A 17,051-nucleotide genomic window follows, 5' to 3' on the forward strand; every position below is an offset into this window, starting at 1 on the left:
CTTAGACTACAACGCAGGGAGGTCCATTCCCAGACAAACACTGTGGTGTCTACTGGGGCATGCTAGCTCCTCATTTGGATCACAGCAGCATCTTCCACCGATCTCCCGGACTTATTCTAATCTATGTCTATGCCGCCACCTTAATAATCTTTCTGGGAAGAAAAATATCTGCGGATGGCACTCCCTACTTAAAAGTTTTCAGCGTCTACCCAGGGCCTTGCAGATAAAGTCCAAGGCCCCTGTGATGTGGCCGCTGTCTCCCTCTCCAGTCTGCTCCTCCTGTGCATGTCCCCTTGCTCCAGCCACTCTGGACTTCTTGCAGCTCCTAGAATGTGCCATTCTCTCTTGCATGCCTCAAGGCCTTTGCACATCCCCTTCCCCTGCCCCTTGGGTTAACTGATGAACGTCATATCTTCAAGATCCAGCTCACATGTCACCTCCTGAGGGAAGCATTCCTCGGTACCCTCAGCACTTTAAATGCTATTTCCTGTGTGCTCCTAGAATACTTGTTAATATCTATGTTCCAGCACCTTCCTGGCAATCATTTATGGACTGCTAACCATGCACTGAGCTCTTTCTAAACACCTGACATGGAATATCTCATTTAATCTTCACAGTGATTTTTAATCTAGGTATGCTCATATATCTGTTGCAGAGATGGGGAAACTGAGGCCCAGAGAGGTTAAATAACTTGCCCCAGTCATACAGCTGGCAAATGTCAGAGCTATGACCTTACACTGGCCACACTCGCAAGTATTTGTCATACCACTGTGATTACCTGTTTACCCAAGTCTCTCTCACACACTTGTCAAAGATGTTAATCCCCCCAGAAGCCCAGCACTCGGCATAGTGACTTGCGTTTCTGCATGGAGGGTACACTTTGCAGATGGCCATTGAAAGAATGAGACACTTCTCTCTTGCTTTTTTGTTCCCATAGCATGATAGCAGGGTAGTAGAGTGGCTACAAAACACAGACCCTGGAGCAAGACAGACACAGAGACACAGGTCTCAATCCTAGCTCCGTGACATCTTACAGCTTGAAACACTTAACCTCTCTGATCCTCACTTTTCCTGGTCTGTAAAACGGGGCTCATGATGACACCACGTAGGATAATCACGAGGATTAAATAAGGAAAGGCATACAAGGTACACAGCATAGGGCCTGGAACTCAATAGACAGCAGATACCCAATAAGTATTCGTTAGGATGGCCATTATCATTCACTGTGTTCCTTCTCTTGCCAGTTCCTCTCTCTCTCTCCCCCTGTGTCTCCCCTTAATCAAGAGCCATGCCCTCTCAGCAGACTCATTTGGGGTCTGTGAAGGCCGGGAGCAGGGCATGGCCGCTCTGGCCTGCTGATCCCAGCGCCCCTCCTTCCCCACTCCACACGGCCACCTCCCAGCTGTAAAATAGAGTCGCTGCTCGACTGGGCCCCAGAGTTGTCAGGGGGCTGCCAATTTCACCGTTCACGAGGCTGCTGTTCCCCCCTGATTAATGGGGCGCCAGCAGCCATGGGCAGGGCCATGACACCAGTCACATGGGGCTCTCTCCCCGCCGCCCATGCTTCCAGAGGAGGAGAGAGCAGGCCAGCCTCATGCATATTTATGCAGGGAGAGAAATGATTTTGTACTGCATGCCTTCCCAAAAAATAAATAAGATTTCACCCAAGTCCTGTGCATTTCCCTCAGTGAACTCAGCATGCCTCAGGGAAGAAAACCACACACACACAGAGAACTATAAAAAACTGGAAACACTTTATACCACTGATCTGAGCTCAGCATTCTGATGCCAAGGATGACCCCAGGGACACAGGAGATATTAAACCCTGGAGCATGGATAGAGTCCTTTTGAAATTAATCCAGTTCTACCCGTAACCCTAGGGGAATTAGAACAGATAAGGTCCAAATTCAGCTGGGCATGTGAGGCCTGCCTCACCACCTTCTAAGCACCTCACTGCCCTCCCTCTACACCATCCCTCAACTCTGACACGGATGCTTTCTCCTTAAAAGCAAACCAGAATCAGCCTCCATGGTATTCTCCCTAGAAGGGCTGGAAGAACAGCCTTCATCGCAAGCTGAAGCCAACCCATCCATCCCAGATACACAATCTCTGGAAAGCCACTTCAGCTTGCTGTGCCTCAGTTTCCCCACCTATGTATAACAGAACCCTCTGGCCCTGTCCCCATCACTGTGTTCTAGTCACACTGGCCTCTGGGTCACTGAATGGGCCAAGCTTTTCCTTTGCAAAAGTCGCTTCCTCTGCTCTTCAGCTCTTCATTTGATCAAATACTACGTATCCTTCTGACGTTAGCTGAAATCTTCCTTCCTCAGACAGGCCTCCTTGAACAGCCAAATTGAGGCCAGATACACCCTTTCCCCTCCCAGAGTACTCAGTCCATTTCCTTCTTGTCAGCTTTGTGTTAGTTAAATTGGTAACTGTGCGATAATTCAGTTCAGGTCTCGAGTCTCAAGTCTGTCTCCCCATTAGAGGGTAACATCTCTGAGAGCAGGGCCACCCAGTCACTTTCACTGCCCTGTCCTAATGAGTATTTGGTAAATGAATGAATGAATGAATTGTGGAGTACTTGTGAGAATTAAATGAAGTAGCAAATAAAATGCCTGATCTATTTGCAGGGGACTCTCAACATGCTATAATAACTAACATTAACTGAGCCTTTTCTTTGTAAAAAACACTCTTCTATGCCCCGTCACATGTCTTAACTCATTTAGTCCAACAACAACTCAGGGATGCATACTTTGATTTTCCCCGTTTTAGACACGAGGACAGTGAGAGGGACATTTACTCATTTGTCCAAGGTATACACGGCCAGTAACTATCAGAAAGTATTAGGAGGTAAGTGGGCCAGCTTGGTCCAGAGCCCACATGCCTAACCTCCACACTATACAGAGATCTTAGTGCCATCCCTTCACCTGCCCTCTTGGATCTTTCTCGGCCTTAAATACTCTGGTTGGGGGCCGGCCCCGTGTCTTAGCGGTTAAGTGTGCGTGCTCCCCTACTGGCGGCCCAGGTTCATATCCCGGGCACGCACCGACTCATCGCTTCTCCAGCCATGCTGAGGCCACGTCCCACATACAGCAACTAGAAGGATGTGCGACTACGACGTACAACTATCTACTAGGGCTTTGGGGAAAAAAAAAAAAAGAGGAGGATTGGTAATAGATGTTAGCTCAGAGCCAGTCTTCCTCAGCAAAAAGAGGAGGATTAGCATGGATGTTAGCTCAGGGCTGATCTTCCTCATAAAAAAATTAAAAAATAAAATAAATACTCTGGTTGAAGGCTCTCTCTCCCCCAACAAAGTCTTTCCTGATTTGCCAGCCTCACTCTCTTACTTACAGAAGGAAACCCACAGCCCCCTTCCCCAAACCCATGCATAGACAATTGGGAGTTATAAAATGTAGCCCTTGAGACCAGAATATTCTCTACCACCCTCTGGCCCTTTCATAGGAGGGGGCAAACCTCATTTTCTCATGACATGAGGAAAGATTCCTGCTTTCACAGGAAACATTTCTTACAGTGCAGAAACTGCTTTCTCCTCCAGGGTCCTCAGGGCAATACTCAGACCCCAGGACAAAACCAACCACCCACCCAGGGACACCTTCCTCTCTTAGAATATTGATGTCACCTTTGTCCTGAGATGCCGACAAGTTAAGAGCTGAATAAGGGTGTCGAGATCTCATAGTGCACCGGATCATGCACCAGTAGGCTGAGGCCCAGCGGGGAGGAGGACTCAACTCAGGCCATGTGGCATTGAAGGCAGAGCCCAGGCTCCCTCATTCCCACTTCAGTGCCCTCCCCTCTGTCTCCCACTGCTTTCTCTTCTCCAAAGGAGAGCCGTAGGTACTACACGCAGTCATTGCCAAGGACACAGCTGGATGGGGACGGAGCTGTGCTGAGCCAAAGCAGGCTGCCTGTCTGTCCACTGGGCGAGGCTGCTTTCCTGGGGTGCTGAAGAGCGCCAATCAGGCGGCACTTAACGCAAATATAATGAAGTGGATGCATCTGGTGTCTGAAGGCTTCCTTCACAAGGGAAATGATGACGAAGTGATATCTCTCTCTGCCGACCTCCTTGGGACACTTACGGAATAATCTAGAGCCAGGAGGCTATAAAAAGAGGCTTGAGACTGGCCTCTGCCACCAATTAACTCAGTTAGAAAGCTAGTGACTGGCACCTCTTCCTTTCTGCATCATTTCTGTGCAAGGAGGTACAAGGAGACAAGGGTTTGCATGAGAGAGAGTCTTCCTCTTAAAGACCTCCTGGTTTTCCTGATAACTTCTCCCTGCCGCATACACACCATTACTCATGCCAGCTATGCATGTGGCACTGAATCCTGGCTCAACTTCCACTGGTCCCACGCCACATGTACATCCACAGCCTCGGAATTCTGGTGAAAGGGGCAGAAACTGAAAAATATAGGAGTTTAGACCTACAAGGGTCCAACATGCTCATTAGACAGATGGGAAGACTGAGGATCAGGGAGGAGATATGATGTTACCAAGACCCCTAATATTTATGGTGGATGGCCTCTGCACCAGGCTATTCATGGATTACTCTATTTCAATCTCAAAACAACTCTAAGAGTTCAACACTATTATTAAACCAGTTTCACAGATGAGGGATCTGAGACTTAAACAGGTTAGTTAACTTGTCCAAGATCGCGGTGCTATGTGGGGATAGGATTCATACCCACGTCTGCCCCATTCCAAGCCCATCATCCCACTGCTGCCCATTTCCCAGAATGCCCTGCCATTATGGTTTTGCTTTGGTTTATAGACTAGTGTGACTTTAAACATTTTAGTTAGCTAAAAGCTGGTTAAATCCTCTCCTCTTTTACATGCACTGGTGGAGTGCTAGATATTGAAAGGGAGCCTGTGGTGAATGCTTTTGTAAAATAAAGAACCGTTGAGGAAAATAATCTGTCATTGCCTGATTTATCTCCTTGCTAAACTGAGCGATTCACAAACCAGGTTCTTTGGAAGCAAGGCACATCAGCCTTGCTCTGAGCAGATGGACTCCCCACTGTTCTGGACAGGATATGATGCTTTGAGGGTCTGCCATGCCCACAGATGCCCGCTTTCCTGAGAAGTAGCCGCAGGTGCTTCATTACGCAGAAGGTGCCTGGCTGGCTATGCTGAGACCCCACCATCCTGGCAAAGCTGATGGGCCCAGAGCTCCACGTCTGAGCAGACGCAGACAGTCTCAGGTTAGCCTGTGGATGGAAACATGGCCTGGTGTGAGGACTTGCCCATGAGGACAGTCAGTATCGAATATGACAAATTCTCTAACGAGGTGTTTGAATAAGAGACACAAGAAGATCATCAGAGACAGAGCACATCTCACGAGGATCGGAGAGGACCCAGGAGCAGAAGCCGTGAGGCAGCAGAAGCCACGGGCACGCACAGGTTAGGAGATAAAAAGAGGTCATTTCCAGATGAAGGCCAAAGAGGAGCAGAGCGAGAGACACCAATTCACGAATTCAGCAGAGCTACTCGAGGCAGAGACTAGATGCCAATTTCTATTATATTCTAACAATGGCTCTTTCTCCACGAAGCCTGTGCCTGTTTTCTGATCATCCCTGGTCCCTGTATTCTCCAACACTAAATGCAGCACAATATTGGTGAAAAGTGGGCGTCTCAAGGTCAAACAGACTTAGGTACAAATCCTGGCTTTAACGCAAAGCAGGTACATGATCCTGGGCAGGTTACCTAAGCTCTCCCAGTTCCGGCTTCCACGTCTGACAAAGGGAACAGTTAGGGTACTGACCACACCAACTTTTTTTTTTTTTTTTTTTTTGAGGATTAAGTGTGTAAACATTTGTTGAGTGCTAATCACAGAGCTTGGTCCATACAGGCTAGCTAATATGATTCCTATGGCAACTAAAGGTAAATCCAGGGAGGACTTTGGTTAAGGAAGTAGGTCAAGTGGTGTCCATGTTGATATGGATAGAGTAGCCTTTCCAAAGTGGATGCTACCACTCGGCTCCTGCCGAGTGCCGGAAGACCTAGGGTTCCCAGATCCTCCAATAATCCAGTGAGGCAGAAACGTGGATTCTGATGCGAAACATCCTGATTTATAAACATCGACAACTTAATTGAAAAATGTAAAATATACTCTGTAGGCAAACACAACAAACATAAATGGTGGCTGGATTCTACCGTGAGAGTCCACAGTACAACCTCTGTTCTCTGGTCTCCCCAGCATCCTCCCTTCTGAAATCAACTCCATGCCTAAATCCCTCCTTCTCATTTTGGCCTTAATTACTTACTACCTATGTAAGAAATTAATTCCTGGTTTTCCAATGGCTTCTCATCTCACTCACAGCAAAAGCCAACATCCTTTTACCTACCAGGCGCTACATGCTCTTCTTTTCAATGTCTCTATGACCCAATCTTTTCTACCGTTCTCATCCTCAAACTGCCCTTCCTATTCCTTGAACACTCCCGGCACACTGATACTGCAGGGACTTTTGCACTTGCTATTCGTTTTGCCTGAAAAGCTCTTCCCTCAAATATCCAAATGACTTACTTCTTCATCTACTATAGACTGGTCCCCAAATGTCACCTCATCAGTGAGGCCCTTCCTGAGGGTCCTAATTCCTTTCCTTCTTTTATTTCATCCCATTGCAATTATCACAATTTGATATTATATATATAATTTTATATAATTATATATTATTTATTATTATAAAATATATAACAAATTCATATTTTATATTTAATTACATATTTGATAGAAATATATATTTTTTCTTGTTCATTTGTTTATGGGCTGTCCACACTAGCAAGTAAGTGTAAAAGAAATAGACTTGTATAGATTTTATTCACTGCTTTATCCTCAGTGCCCTAAATAGTGCCTGACACACAGTAGGCACTTAATTAAAGCTTGTTGAATTAAGGAATGAAAAAATAGACAAACAAGTATTTCCTTATTTAGCAAATGTTTACAAAGATTTCTTGACACAGGGATGTTGAGCTAAAATACATCAAGAACTTTAAAGCATTCAGACCATTTGACCCAGTAATTCCACTCCTGGGAATATACCCCGAGGAAACAATGCAGAATGGCAAAAAATAAATTTAAACCCAAAAAAGGTTTGATGCTGATGAACACAAAATAGCAAAAAAAAGCATCAATAAACTGTGAAGTAGTTAAAAGACAGAATGATAAACATGTTGAAATACTTATGATATAATATTCAACAACAATATATGATATAAATAATAGATTTTTACCTTTCAACATATAAAAGAGAAGAGAAAAAATAGGGAAAAACTGGTAAAAAGTTACTGTGTCTATGAAAAACTGCTAATTTATGTTTTTCTTTATTTTTTAAGTTTTCGGCAATGAGCACACATAAATTTTATAATTAGGACAAATAAGGACCGATTGTAATTGTGGGTGAGGATGGCAATTTATTGCATTCCGGAGCTGGACGAGGATCTGGAAGCTGGAGGCAGGCTGGGTCCTTGTGGGAGACATGAGGCTGAGTTGCCTGGACTCTCTGTGTGACAGTCAGACTCCCACTGGATGATTTCCAGCCATTTCAAGGGAGGCCAGGACAGGAGTACAGAGCCCCCTGACTGCTGGGAAATTGCTCCAGCTCTGATCAATCAGAGAACAGTCTTTTCAGCCCTGACATTTATCAAACCTCCTTCACCCTCATCTGTCAGTGTGCGGTGGGGCTGCCTCGCTGGGCACAGTCTAATCAAGTCAGAATGCCTCCAAGGGTCCCCGGAGACAAAGAGCAGGGGGCAGGGAGAAAGGGGAGACAGGGAGATAGGGAGAGGATCATGAGGAAGGGAGGGGAAGAGCAAATGTTCAGAGAACGCCCGTTTGTTTTGCTATCGTGGCAATTAATGCTGGGAAGTGACATTTTAAGGGGCTCTGGTGACAGCTTTGGTGACATTCCTGTTTGTGATTCCATGACAAATCTCTGTCTATATCTTACTTTAGAGAGTGTGGAGACAGCTCAGAGGATGACTGTCTAGGGATGCCGAGCTCCTGTCTGTTGGAGGTATTGCTCCCTCTGGCTTCGCCAAGCCTAGGCATTTAGTATCCAGGGCCAATGTCCAGCAGGGGCGGAGCCAAGAAACCGAAGCCAAAAAGCTTTGCTGTAGAGTCAGGATCTGGTCTTCCATAGCCTTGTTAACTCCACCATGTGGTACAATTAATCGGAGCAAAAACGAACATTCTACCATTCTATAATTGGCATTTGCTTTGTCCATCAGTTGGGGTTAAAAGAAAAAGAAACAAAAACTTCTCAATTCTGAATACTTTCCAGGCTGGTTAGTTCTAAGGAGCCTATTTTTTTTTTTTTTCGTGAGGAAGATCAGCTCTGAGGTAACATCCGATGCCAATGTTCCTCTTTTTTGCTGAGGAAGATTGGCCCTGGGCTAACATCTATGCTCATCTTCCTCTACTTTATATGGGACGCCGCCACAGCATGGCTTGCCAAGCAGTGTGTTGGTGCGTGCCCAGGATCCGAACCTACAAACCCCGGGCAGTTGAAGCAGAGCGCACGCACTTAACCGCTGCGCCACCGGACTGCCCCCGTAAAGATCCTATTTTTTCAAACACAGATCTTGCCCCGCTTTGTTTTCTAAGAAGTCCTAAGAAGATAACGGAATGGAAACAGATTAAATTCACATTTTACAATCTGAGAATTAGAAGGGATTACTTATTGTGTCTTGCTGCCAACCATGCTACACCATCCTTGACAAATGGCTACCTAGTCTTGTTTGAATGCTCCCAAAGACAAGGAGTTTATGATCTTTAAGATTAAGAGAGGAAGGTGATGTAGATGTCTCAAGTACTTTGCCCAATGATATTCAGGATGCTGCAGAGATAAAAGCAGTGTGGCAAAGCGAAGAGAGTAGTGAACTTGAACTCAAGCGATGTGGGTTTAAGTAAAGCTTTACCACCAAGCTCGCTCTTTGTCTGGGAGTGAGTGATTTAATTTCTCTGAGCCTGAATAAGCTTCCTTGTCTCTCAAAAGGGTTCAGTAACACACAGAGTTATCATATAATGTTTATGAAGCCATTCTATAAATGTTAAAGGACTACATAAAATAAAGCGGTTGTTACTGTTTTATATCCCTCTAAACTGTGAGCTTCTAGAAGAAAAGTAATTCCCATTTAGCTTTGTATCTTCTGCATGAAATACAGGGTCTTGCACATAGTAGGAGCTGAGTAAATATTTGTTAAATAAGCAAATGAATGAGTGAATGAATGACTGAGTAGTGAGGAAGAGGGGTACTCAAAGAGAAGGCAGAGGGACTGAAACGTCAGCCAATCTCTTTCTATGGGCAGCTGATAAAAGTGAAGAGGAGAGAGAAGATACACCAAGCAGCCTCCAGGACATTTTACAACGCAGACCTCAAAAAGTGTTTTGTTTTGTTTTGTTTTTTGCTGAGGAAGATTTGCCCTGAGCTAACATCTTTGCCAATCTTCTTCTGTTTTGTTGTGTGGGTCGCTGCCACAGCATAGCCACTGACAAGTGGTGTAGGTCCACGCCTGGGAACCAAACCCAGGCCACCAAAGTGGAGTACGCCAAACTTAACCACTAGGTGACGGGGCTGGCCTTAACCAAAAAGTGCTTTGAACAAGAAAAAGGGAGAGGCAGTTTGGTAAAATGAAGTCAGGGCAGTTTGGTGTAAGAAAGTCATATCTAAACTTTTCTTCTTTTCACGCTAGAAAGCCAATCTTTCAAAAATAACCATATGTGGAACCCCAATGTGTGAACCAGTTTAAAGTGTCCTGCTCTGGTTAAAGGAATCCTGCCCATTCTGCTTTCCTCTTGTCCCCAGTTTCCCCCAGCTCCTTCAAGGTGCTGCCAAATGGGATCTGTTGTTAGGAAGTGAGTTTCACCAAGCTCTTTGAGACCCTCCATCTGGGGCTCCAGGACAGCCGGGAAGAGGGAGATGTTGAGCTGTGGCTTCAAGGACGGTGGTGTTTCCCAGGCACACAGCAGAATGAAGAACTTTTTTTGGGGGTGGAGAGTTGGGAAGAGAGAGTGCTCTAAGGGAAGAAGACAGGAAGACACAAAAAGTCCTTTGGGAAGGCAGGTTGAAGAGAAAGTATGGAGTACCAAGAGAAAGTATGGAGATGATGGGAGCAGTTGGCCATAGGGTGGAGTGAAAGTCACCAGTCAGTTGGCCACAAGAACAGTATGGGTAAGACATAAAGCCATAAGGAGGGCCTTGCCTGTCTCAGGCACCATTCCCAGTTCCTCCATCAACCCCTTATTGTGAGTCCCTTGAATTATCTTTATCCTTCAGATCTCCGGGCAAGGAGCAGCTCCAGGAAGCTATCACAGACCCAGTGATCAGGGATCTGTTCCCCTGTGATCTCCCAGTACAATATAGATAGCCTTTTCCAGGCTTGACAGATCCTTGAACTTCAGGTTATGACCCACTCATGAACTGTGAAATCAATTCAGTGGTTCACACCAGCATTAAAAAGATGACATAGAAAGAATAGAAAATATCAGAGCATGCCACATATAACAAGGATAAGTATTCTTTTGCAAAACTTAATTTAGAGACACACACACATATTCACATGCATATGTGTGTGGGACCACAGTGTGAAATATGTTTCTCATTGTGGTTGGTGGTTTGACATTTTTGATAAACACAACTCTAAGAGACTTAGCTTGCTAGCATGTAAGCCCATGTCTGACATCTCCTGCTCAAATAAATGGACAGGATTCATACATGTCGTGTCATCTTCAGAATACACTTGGGTTTGGGAATCATCAAAACCAGATGAAGCTGGTTTCAAATGTTGGTTCCATTACTTTTAGCTGCATAACTTCGAGATGATCTCTAAATTTTGATAAGGATAATTTCTTACTTATGAGATGGATGGAAAGATTCAACAAATCATTGATTTGAAAATACAAAACAAGTTTTGCCCAGCTCAGGAAAAGGGTAAGGAGTCCATGCAGAGGTTACCAGCCTGTGGAAAGTACTAAGATATCCATCTATCCATTCATTAATTCATCCATTCCTCTATCTACTGACCCAACACATATTTTAACAACTATGATGTGCCAAGCACTCCATTAGGCACAGAACAAACCAAACAGATCTGGTATGTGACCTCATGGAACTCTGAGTCTAGCAAGAGAATTAAAATAGTTAATAAATAAATCCAAACAATAAAAAGTATTATTATAGAAACAAATAAGAGAGTTGCTAGAAGACAAAAGATGAGAACTCATAGAGAAAAGAGGTTTGTCTCATGACGTGGGATTTAAGCTGAGACCAGAATGATAAAGAGGAGTCAGCCATGACAGACTGAGGAGGAAAAGAGGGGGATTTTTCCAGGCAAAGATAATCATGGCATATGCAAAGGGCCTGTGGTGAAGAAGCTTAGCAAGTCTGAAGAACACAGAGGAGGCCACTGTGGCCCGAGCGTAGACGGTGAGGATCAAGAGCAGTGAGAACTCTGGAACCAGAGTGATCATAACAAAGCATCTGCTGTGTGGAGAACGGATGAGGAGGGTAGGCATGGAAGCAGGAAGGTATGTGAGGATGAGGAGTTCTGGAGACATCAAGAAGACTGATGTGGCTTGAAGAGGGCAAGGATGGGCAGGGGTGAAGGTGAGGGGGCTGGAAACAAGCTAGAGGCTCTGTGTGAAGAAGTCTGAACACCAAGAGAAGGCATTGAATGAGGTGTTGACTAGGAAAGAGCTCTGGTCTTAGGAAGCACTGCACAAGGATGACATTTACATGACATTCACAGGCGTGTCAGGAGGGCAAGTTAATAAACAGCTTCTCAGTTCTCTGTCACCCTAGAGCGCTTTATTGACACCAAACATGAGTTCCCCGCGCCCTTGGGGACCACTCGAAACACTCCCAAGAACTGGGATCTCCCTGTTGCAAAGTCCCGTCTGCCAATTTAGAAGCTCAGAATTACTGTGTAGCAGCTTCCTGCCTTGAGAACAGATGTTAATGACCTGTTTTTCTTCCCAGATTTGTGGATGAAGCAAGCTCATGGTCGCTCTGCTTTAGCATCCCTGGGATTGCAAGAGCTCGGTGTCTTCCCAAGGATCATGAAATTCTGTGTGGTGTAGTGTGTTCACACCCCAGCTCCGCCCCTTACCATGAGAGCTCTCATGCTGAAGTTTTAACCTGGCTTAGCCACTTTCCAGCTGTGTGACCTTGGACAAATTACTTAACCCTTCTTCACTTCAGTCTCCTGCACTGTAGAGTGGGGGTGATATTGGTAAATAACTCATAGGGTTATTGTGAGGTGTAAGTGACCTAATTCATGGAAACTTCCCAGAACAGTGGTTATCAATAAGTAGAGGTCAGCTGTCAGCAGCAGGAGTAGCAGTAGCAACAGGGGCAGCATTGGTTTCCAAGCCAACCCTTCCATCCACCTTCCCCTCAAGGTTAATTACAAACGGCTCAATGAGATAATGTATAGGACAGCAGCTGGGCTCTTATAGAGCCTCTTATTCAATAAAAATCCCTTCCTCTCCATCCTCTCAGCAAGGGTCCCACCTACCCTGAGACTTTCTGGTCTGCAATTCTGAGCAACAGTAAGGTTTAGCCTACTAGCCCCATGTCAGAGACTGTGACCACTCCCCATCTATCCACAAGGGCCACTGCTGGTGTCTGAGGCCATTCTCTTTTCTTCCTCCACCCCAGGTCCTGAAAATGAAGCAGGAGACCAAAGAAAAGCCTTTATTCTGCATCACTTCATCAAAGGAATCATTACTCAGGGTAACCGGGCGGACTGGCTTTTGGCAAAGAAAAGAATTTGGACCAATGTCAATTAGGGAAAAAAAAAAATCAAAAGAGACAGTTGCACATATAAAATGACGGCAACTATATAGATAAGAACAGAAGGGTCCAAGATAATATATGGATTACCAATGTGATGGAGTCATTGGTTGTTTGTATAGATCTGTGTGGGAGAGTATATGTAGCCCCTCTTGAGAGTATAAAACAAATTTAAAAAATGAATAAACATGGCAGTACCTACCGAAATTACAAATGTATAATCTGTCATTATGAACGTGTAATGTGCTCTCTTGGATGCAGTGATTCTGCTTTTAGGCATCTGTCTTACAGAAATAGGCTCACACTTTGCAAGAATATATACATGTGCGCACACGCATGCATGTACAAGGATGTTTACTGACTCATTGTAAGTGCAGAAAATTGAGATAATGGTCCACTACAGGGGATGGTAAAGTCAATGTTGGTGTGTTTGGCATGTTCACATTATGGGATCCAAAAAGAATAAGATAGGTGTGCGTGTCTGACATGGAAAGATGCTTTTCATACATCGTTTACTAAACTATCAAATTGTTGCAGAATGATATATGTGGCTGAGATGGTCCCATGAGTGTACATTTGCACCCAGATATACACCATATACACATCAATAAATGTCTGTGAGAGAAAATGCTAAAAGAATATAAATCCAACTATTATCAAGGATTAGTCTTTGGGTCCTGCCAGTGGGATAGGATGGGAAGACAAGGGTAAGAGTTTCAGTTATTGCTTTATATAACTCTTTCTTTCTCTTTCTCCCTCTCTCTCTCTTTCTCCCTCTCTCTCCATCCTTTTCTTCCTCCTATTACAAAGAGCATACGTTGCTTTCAACAATAATAAAACAAAATTAGGAAAATCCAATATCCATTCAGCTATCCCCTATTCTATCCTTTGATAAAGTGATAAATTTGCTATTTTAATTCCCTTGAGCTTCCATGCATCATATTCAGGGGAGGGAAACATAAATTTAAGGACAGATAAGGAGAATTGGAATTAAAATGTATCAAGTTTCTGTTATGTACCAAACACAGTGCTGAGCATTCACATACTGACATGATTAAATTCTCAGCAACTTGCTAAGGTGACACCAGGGGTGACAGTCACAATACCTAAGACTTTCTAAGGCACAGGCTCTAACTAGCAAGATGGGACGCCAGCCATAATCCTGGAGTAGCATTCTAAAGCCACTCTGTTCCTGAACAGTAGGGACTTCAGGAGGGTCCTTGGGGAGGGGCTGGGACTGCCAGGCAGCAGGAGGGCAAGGGCGGGGCTCAGAGCAGTGAGCTACTTATCAACTGGCACAGAAGAATTTCAATATTTAACAACAGGTACGGCCACACGAATGTGAACCAGCTGAATGTCAACGCTGCTCAGGACAATGCTCTTAGGGCCTGTAAACTGAAGCAGTTGTCACTTGGTAATGACGTACTCCCTCTGCTGTCTAGATTATCCCCTCTGTTATTTGTGGGTCCAAGCTGAAAAGCGGGCTGACAGAGCTCAGGTACGATGAAGCAGTTTGAATTTATAGGCAAATTCTTAAGTGTGAAATGTGCAAGTGGGATTAGCCCTTGGCAAATGTAATTTCAAAGGGCTGTGGGATTACCTTTGTGTGGACGGGCCAGCCTCTGAATACCTGCCCACTCTTGACAAAATGCATGGCTGTGCCCAGGTCACCCCATGAAAGAGGGAGCCTCCTGGTTCTCTCCCAAGGCCCAGCTGAGAAAACAGAACACACATTTGGTCTGCGCTCTTGCTGTCAGATCTTCTGCCGTCTGCCAGCAGAAGTGTCCCTCTTCTGTCCAGGTGAGGATGACCAGGCACTCAGGGACCATAATGCCACAAGAACAGCCCCTAGCAGCTACCTCCCCATGGTTAGGGTGACCAGTATCCTGCCTGGAGTCAGGAAAAGTGTACTTTCTACTTTCTTCTTGCCTAGATTTCTCCCTTTCCTGCCTTTACCAAACCTAAGGATGGCTGGGATATAGTATTAAATGAAGTGCTTTCTTTTATTTCAAATTGTACTTTGTTTTAAAGGCGACTTGGAGGAACATTAAAAAAAATAATTTTGGTCAGATGAAAACAGGTGAGATGAAGCCATGGAGGTGCAAGGTGGCTAAGAGGTTTGCCCAAGGCCAGTGAACTGGCAGCCAGTGAACCGAGGAGTGAGGTTCCAGTCTGGTCTGCTCACCTCCGCTCCACCAGGCTGCACTGCCAGGACTGTGTCTTATTTCTCATGCATCAGCCACTCATTGTCTTCGGATTTCTCTTTGCTGCTTCTCAACGCTACTGCTGAGATTTCAGAAAATAAAGACCTAGCTTTGTTGTTCTTTGACTAGAGCTCTGCTTGGAAGAAAACACAACGGAAAGAGTCATCTCTAAGTCACGATGTGGAGGTAGATCTGAAAGTGTGCAGGCTCTGCAGTACCTTACAGGGGAGAGGCGGCCAAGAGCACCTTCCCCTACTTCTCGGGAGTTAGTCTTATGTACCCTCTGCATCCAGCTCAATTCTGTCCCCTTGTGCCATCTCTGTCATATGAGACTCGGCTATCTATACCCCATCCACAAGAGTAACTCAGACAGGCTTTGTAGGCAGCTGAAATGTACAGCAACAGAAACGGGAAGACTGAGTTCTCTTGAAGGAGCATAGGACCCGGAAGGCAGGCTCCAACTCCCAATGAAGCCATCACCATGATGCCATGTGGGCCATTCTGAGCATGACAGATATCTACAGCAAGGGTTCTTTCTGGCCAGGATGCTGGAGCGTGGGGACAGGGAACTAGGCTCTTACTTCGGTTCTGCCACATCCTTGCTATGTGGCATGGAGAGATCAAGGACTATTCAAGCTTTGGCTTCAGTCTCCTTCTCACTGCATTTTTCTCCCAGGAGGATTACTGTAATGTTCTTGAAGGGCAGAGGTTTTGCCTTCCTCACCTCTATTCCAGGGTCTATCATGGCGTCTGGCACCGCGTAACAACTTTAAAGACTGATGGTGTGAATAACAACAACAGAAATGTGTATTGAACGTTTACTGTGTACCAGACACTTTACATGTCTATTTCCTTTAAGTTTCCCAACCACACTGCAAGGTAGAATACTAGCATCATGCCCTATTGATGGAAGAGAAGTATGTGACTTGTCCAAGGTCACGGAACTTGTAAGGCTGGATGGTAAACTTAATTTCTGTATTGTTCTGCCTCCTGATTACAGACTCTTTATTGCCATTTGTATTGCCTTCCAGCTTGGGGAAGGAAGGAAGGGAGGGAGGAAGGGAGGGAGGGAGGAAAGGCGGTCAAACGAGATTACTGGCAATGACCCTACTTCCCCATCCGCCACCCACTATGACGATGTTTGCTGTTTTCCATCTGGAGCTTGATGGAGGCATGGGGGGCGGGGGCAGGAAATGCCTGTATTAGCTGCCTCTTGGCCCCTCTTCTTGGTGGTCACATACCTGTCATCACTGATCCTTCCTGGTACCTTTGGAGCATTTAGCTAAAGGAAACTAGCCAAATTCCATCTATAAACAAGCTAGAGCCACACACACTTAATAAAGACAAATATAAACACATCCTGTGCATAGGTCCATATAATCAATTGTCCTCAAACAGAACAAAGAGAATGGGTCTTTGCAACAGCATATATAAAAAAGAGTAAGAGTAGGGCTGGTGTGGTGGTGTAGTGGTTAGGTTCGAGTGTGCGGCTTGGGGTTCACAGGTTCGGATCCCGGGTGCGGACTTACACACTGCTTAGCAAGCCATGCTGTGGCAGGCGTCCCACATATAAAAAGTAGAGTAAGATGGGCATGGATGTTAGCTCAGGGCTAATCTTCCTCACCAAAACAAACAAAAAAAGAGTGAGAGGTTTTAGTCATTGAAAAGTCCAGAATGAGCCAGCAATAATGCAAAATACTAACGTGATCTTAGGCTGCATTAACAGAAGCATAACAGCTGGCAGGAGGGAGATGAAAGTCCCAATTTGCTCAACAGGGAAGCATGCCCCCCTTGAGGAAGAGGAGTGTCAATTCTGGTGTTGTGCTCCAGGACATGAAAAACTAGAATCTCCATCTAGAGGCCAGTGACCAGGATGGTGAAATGTCATAAAAATACGTCATATGAGACTAGCTGAAGAAACTAGGATTGTTTATTTAGATTAATTTCCAGTAGTTATAGGGTGTCTTTTTTCCTATCGTCAAATTTCCTAAGAGCTGTCTTGGAGAAGAAAGATCAGATTCACTTTCTTTGTGGA

At 45.1% G+C, this 17,051-nt stretch overlaps 1 protein-coding gene across 4 annotated transcripts in view; it reads right to left on the bottom strand.

Moving 5' to 3' along the window:
- The window catches only part of ASTN2 (astrotactin 2), an 831,863-nt gene that overhangs the window by 623,263 nt on the left and 191,549 nt on the right, over positions 1-17,051 (bottom strand). The gene's annotated exons all lie outside the window — the stretch shown is intronic.

The sequence above is a fragment of the Diceros bicornis genome, chromosome 28 (assembly GCF_020826845.1).
Source record: "Diceros bicornis minor isolate mBicDic1 chromosome 28, mDicBic1.mat.cur, whole genome shotgun sequence".
NCBI classification, from domain to species: Eukaryota; Metazoa; Chordata; class Mammalia; order Perissodactyla; family Rhinocerotidae; genus Diceros; species Diceros bicornis.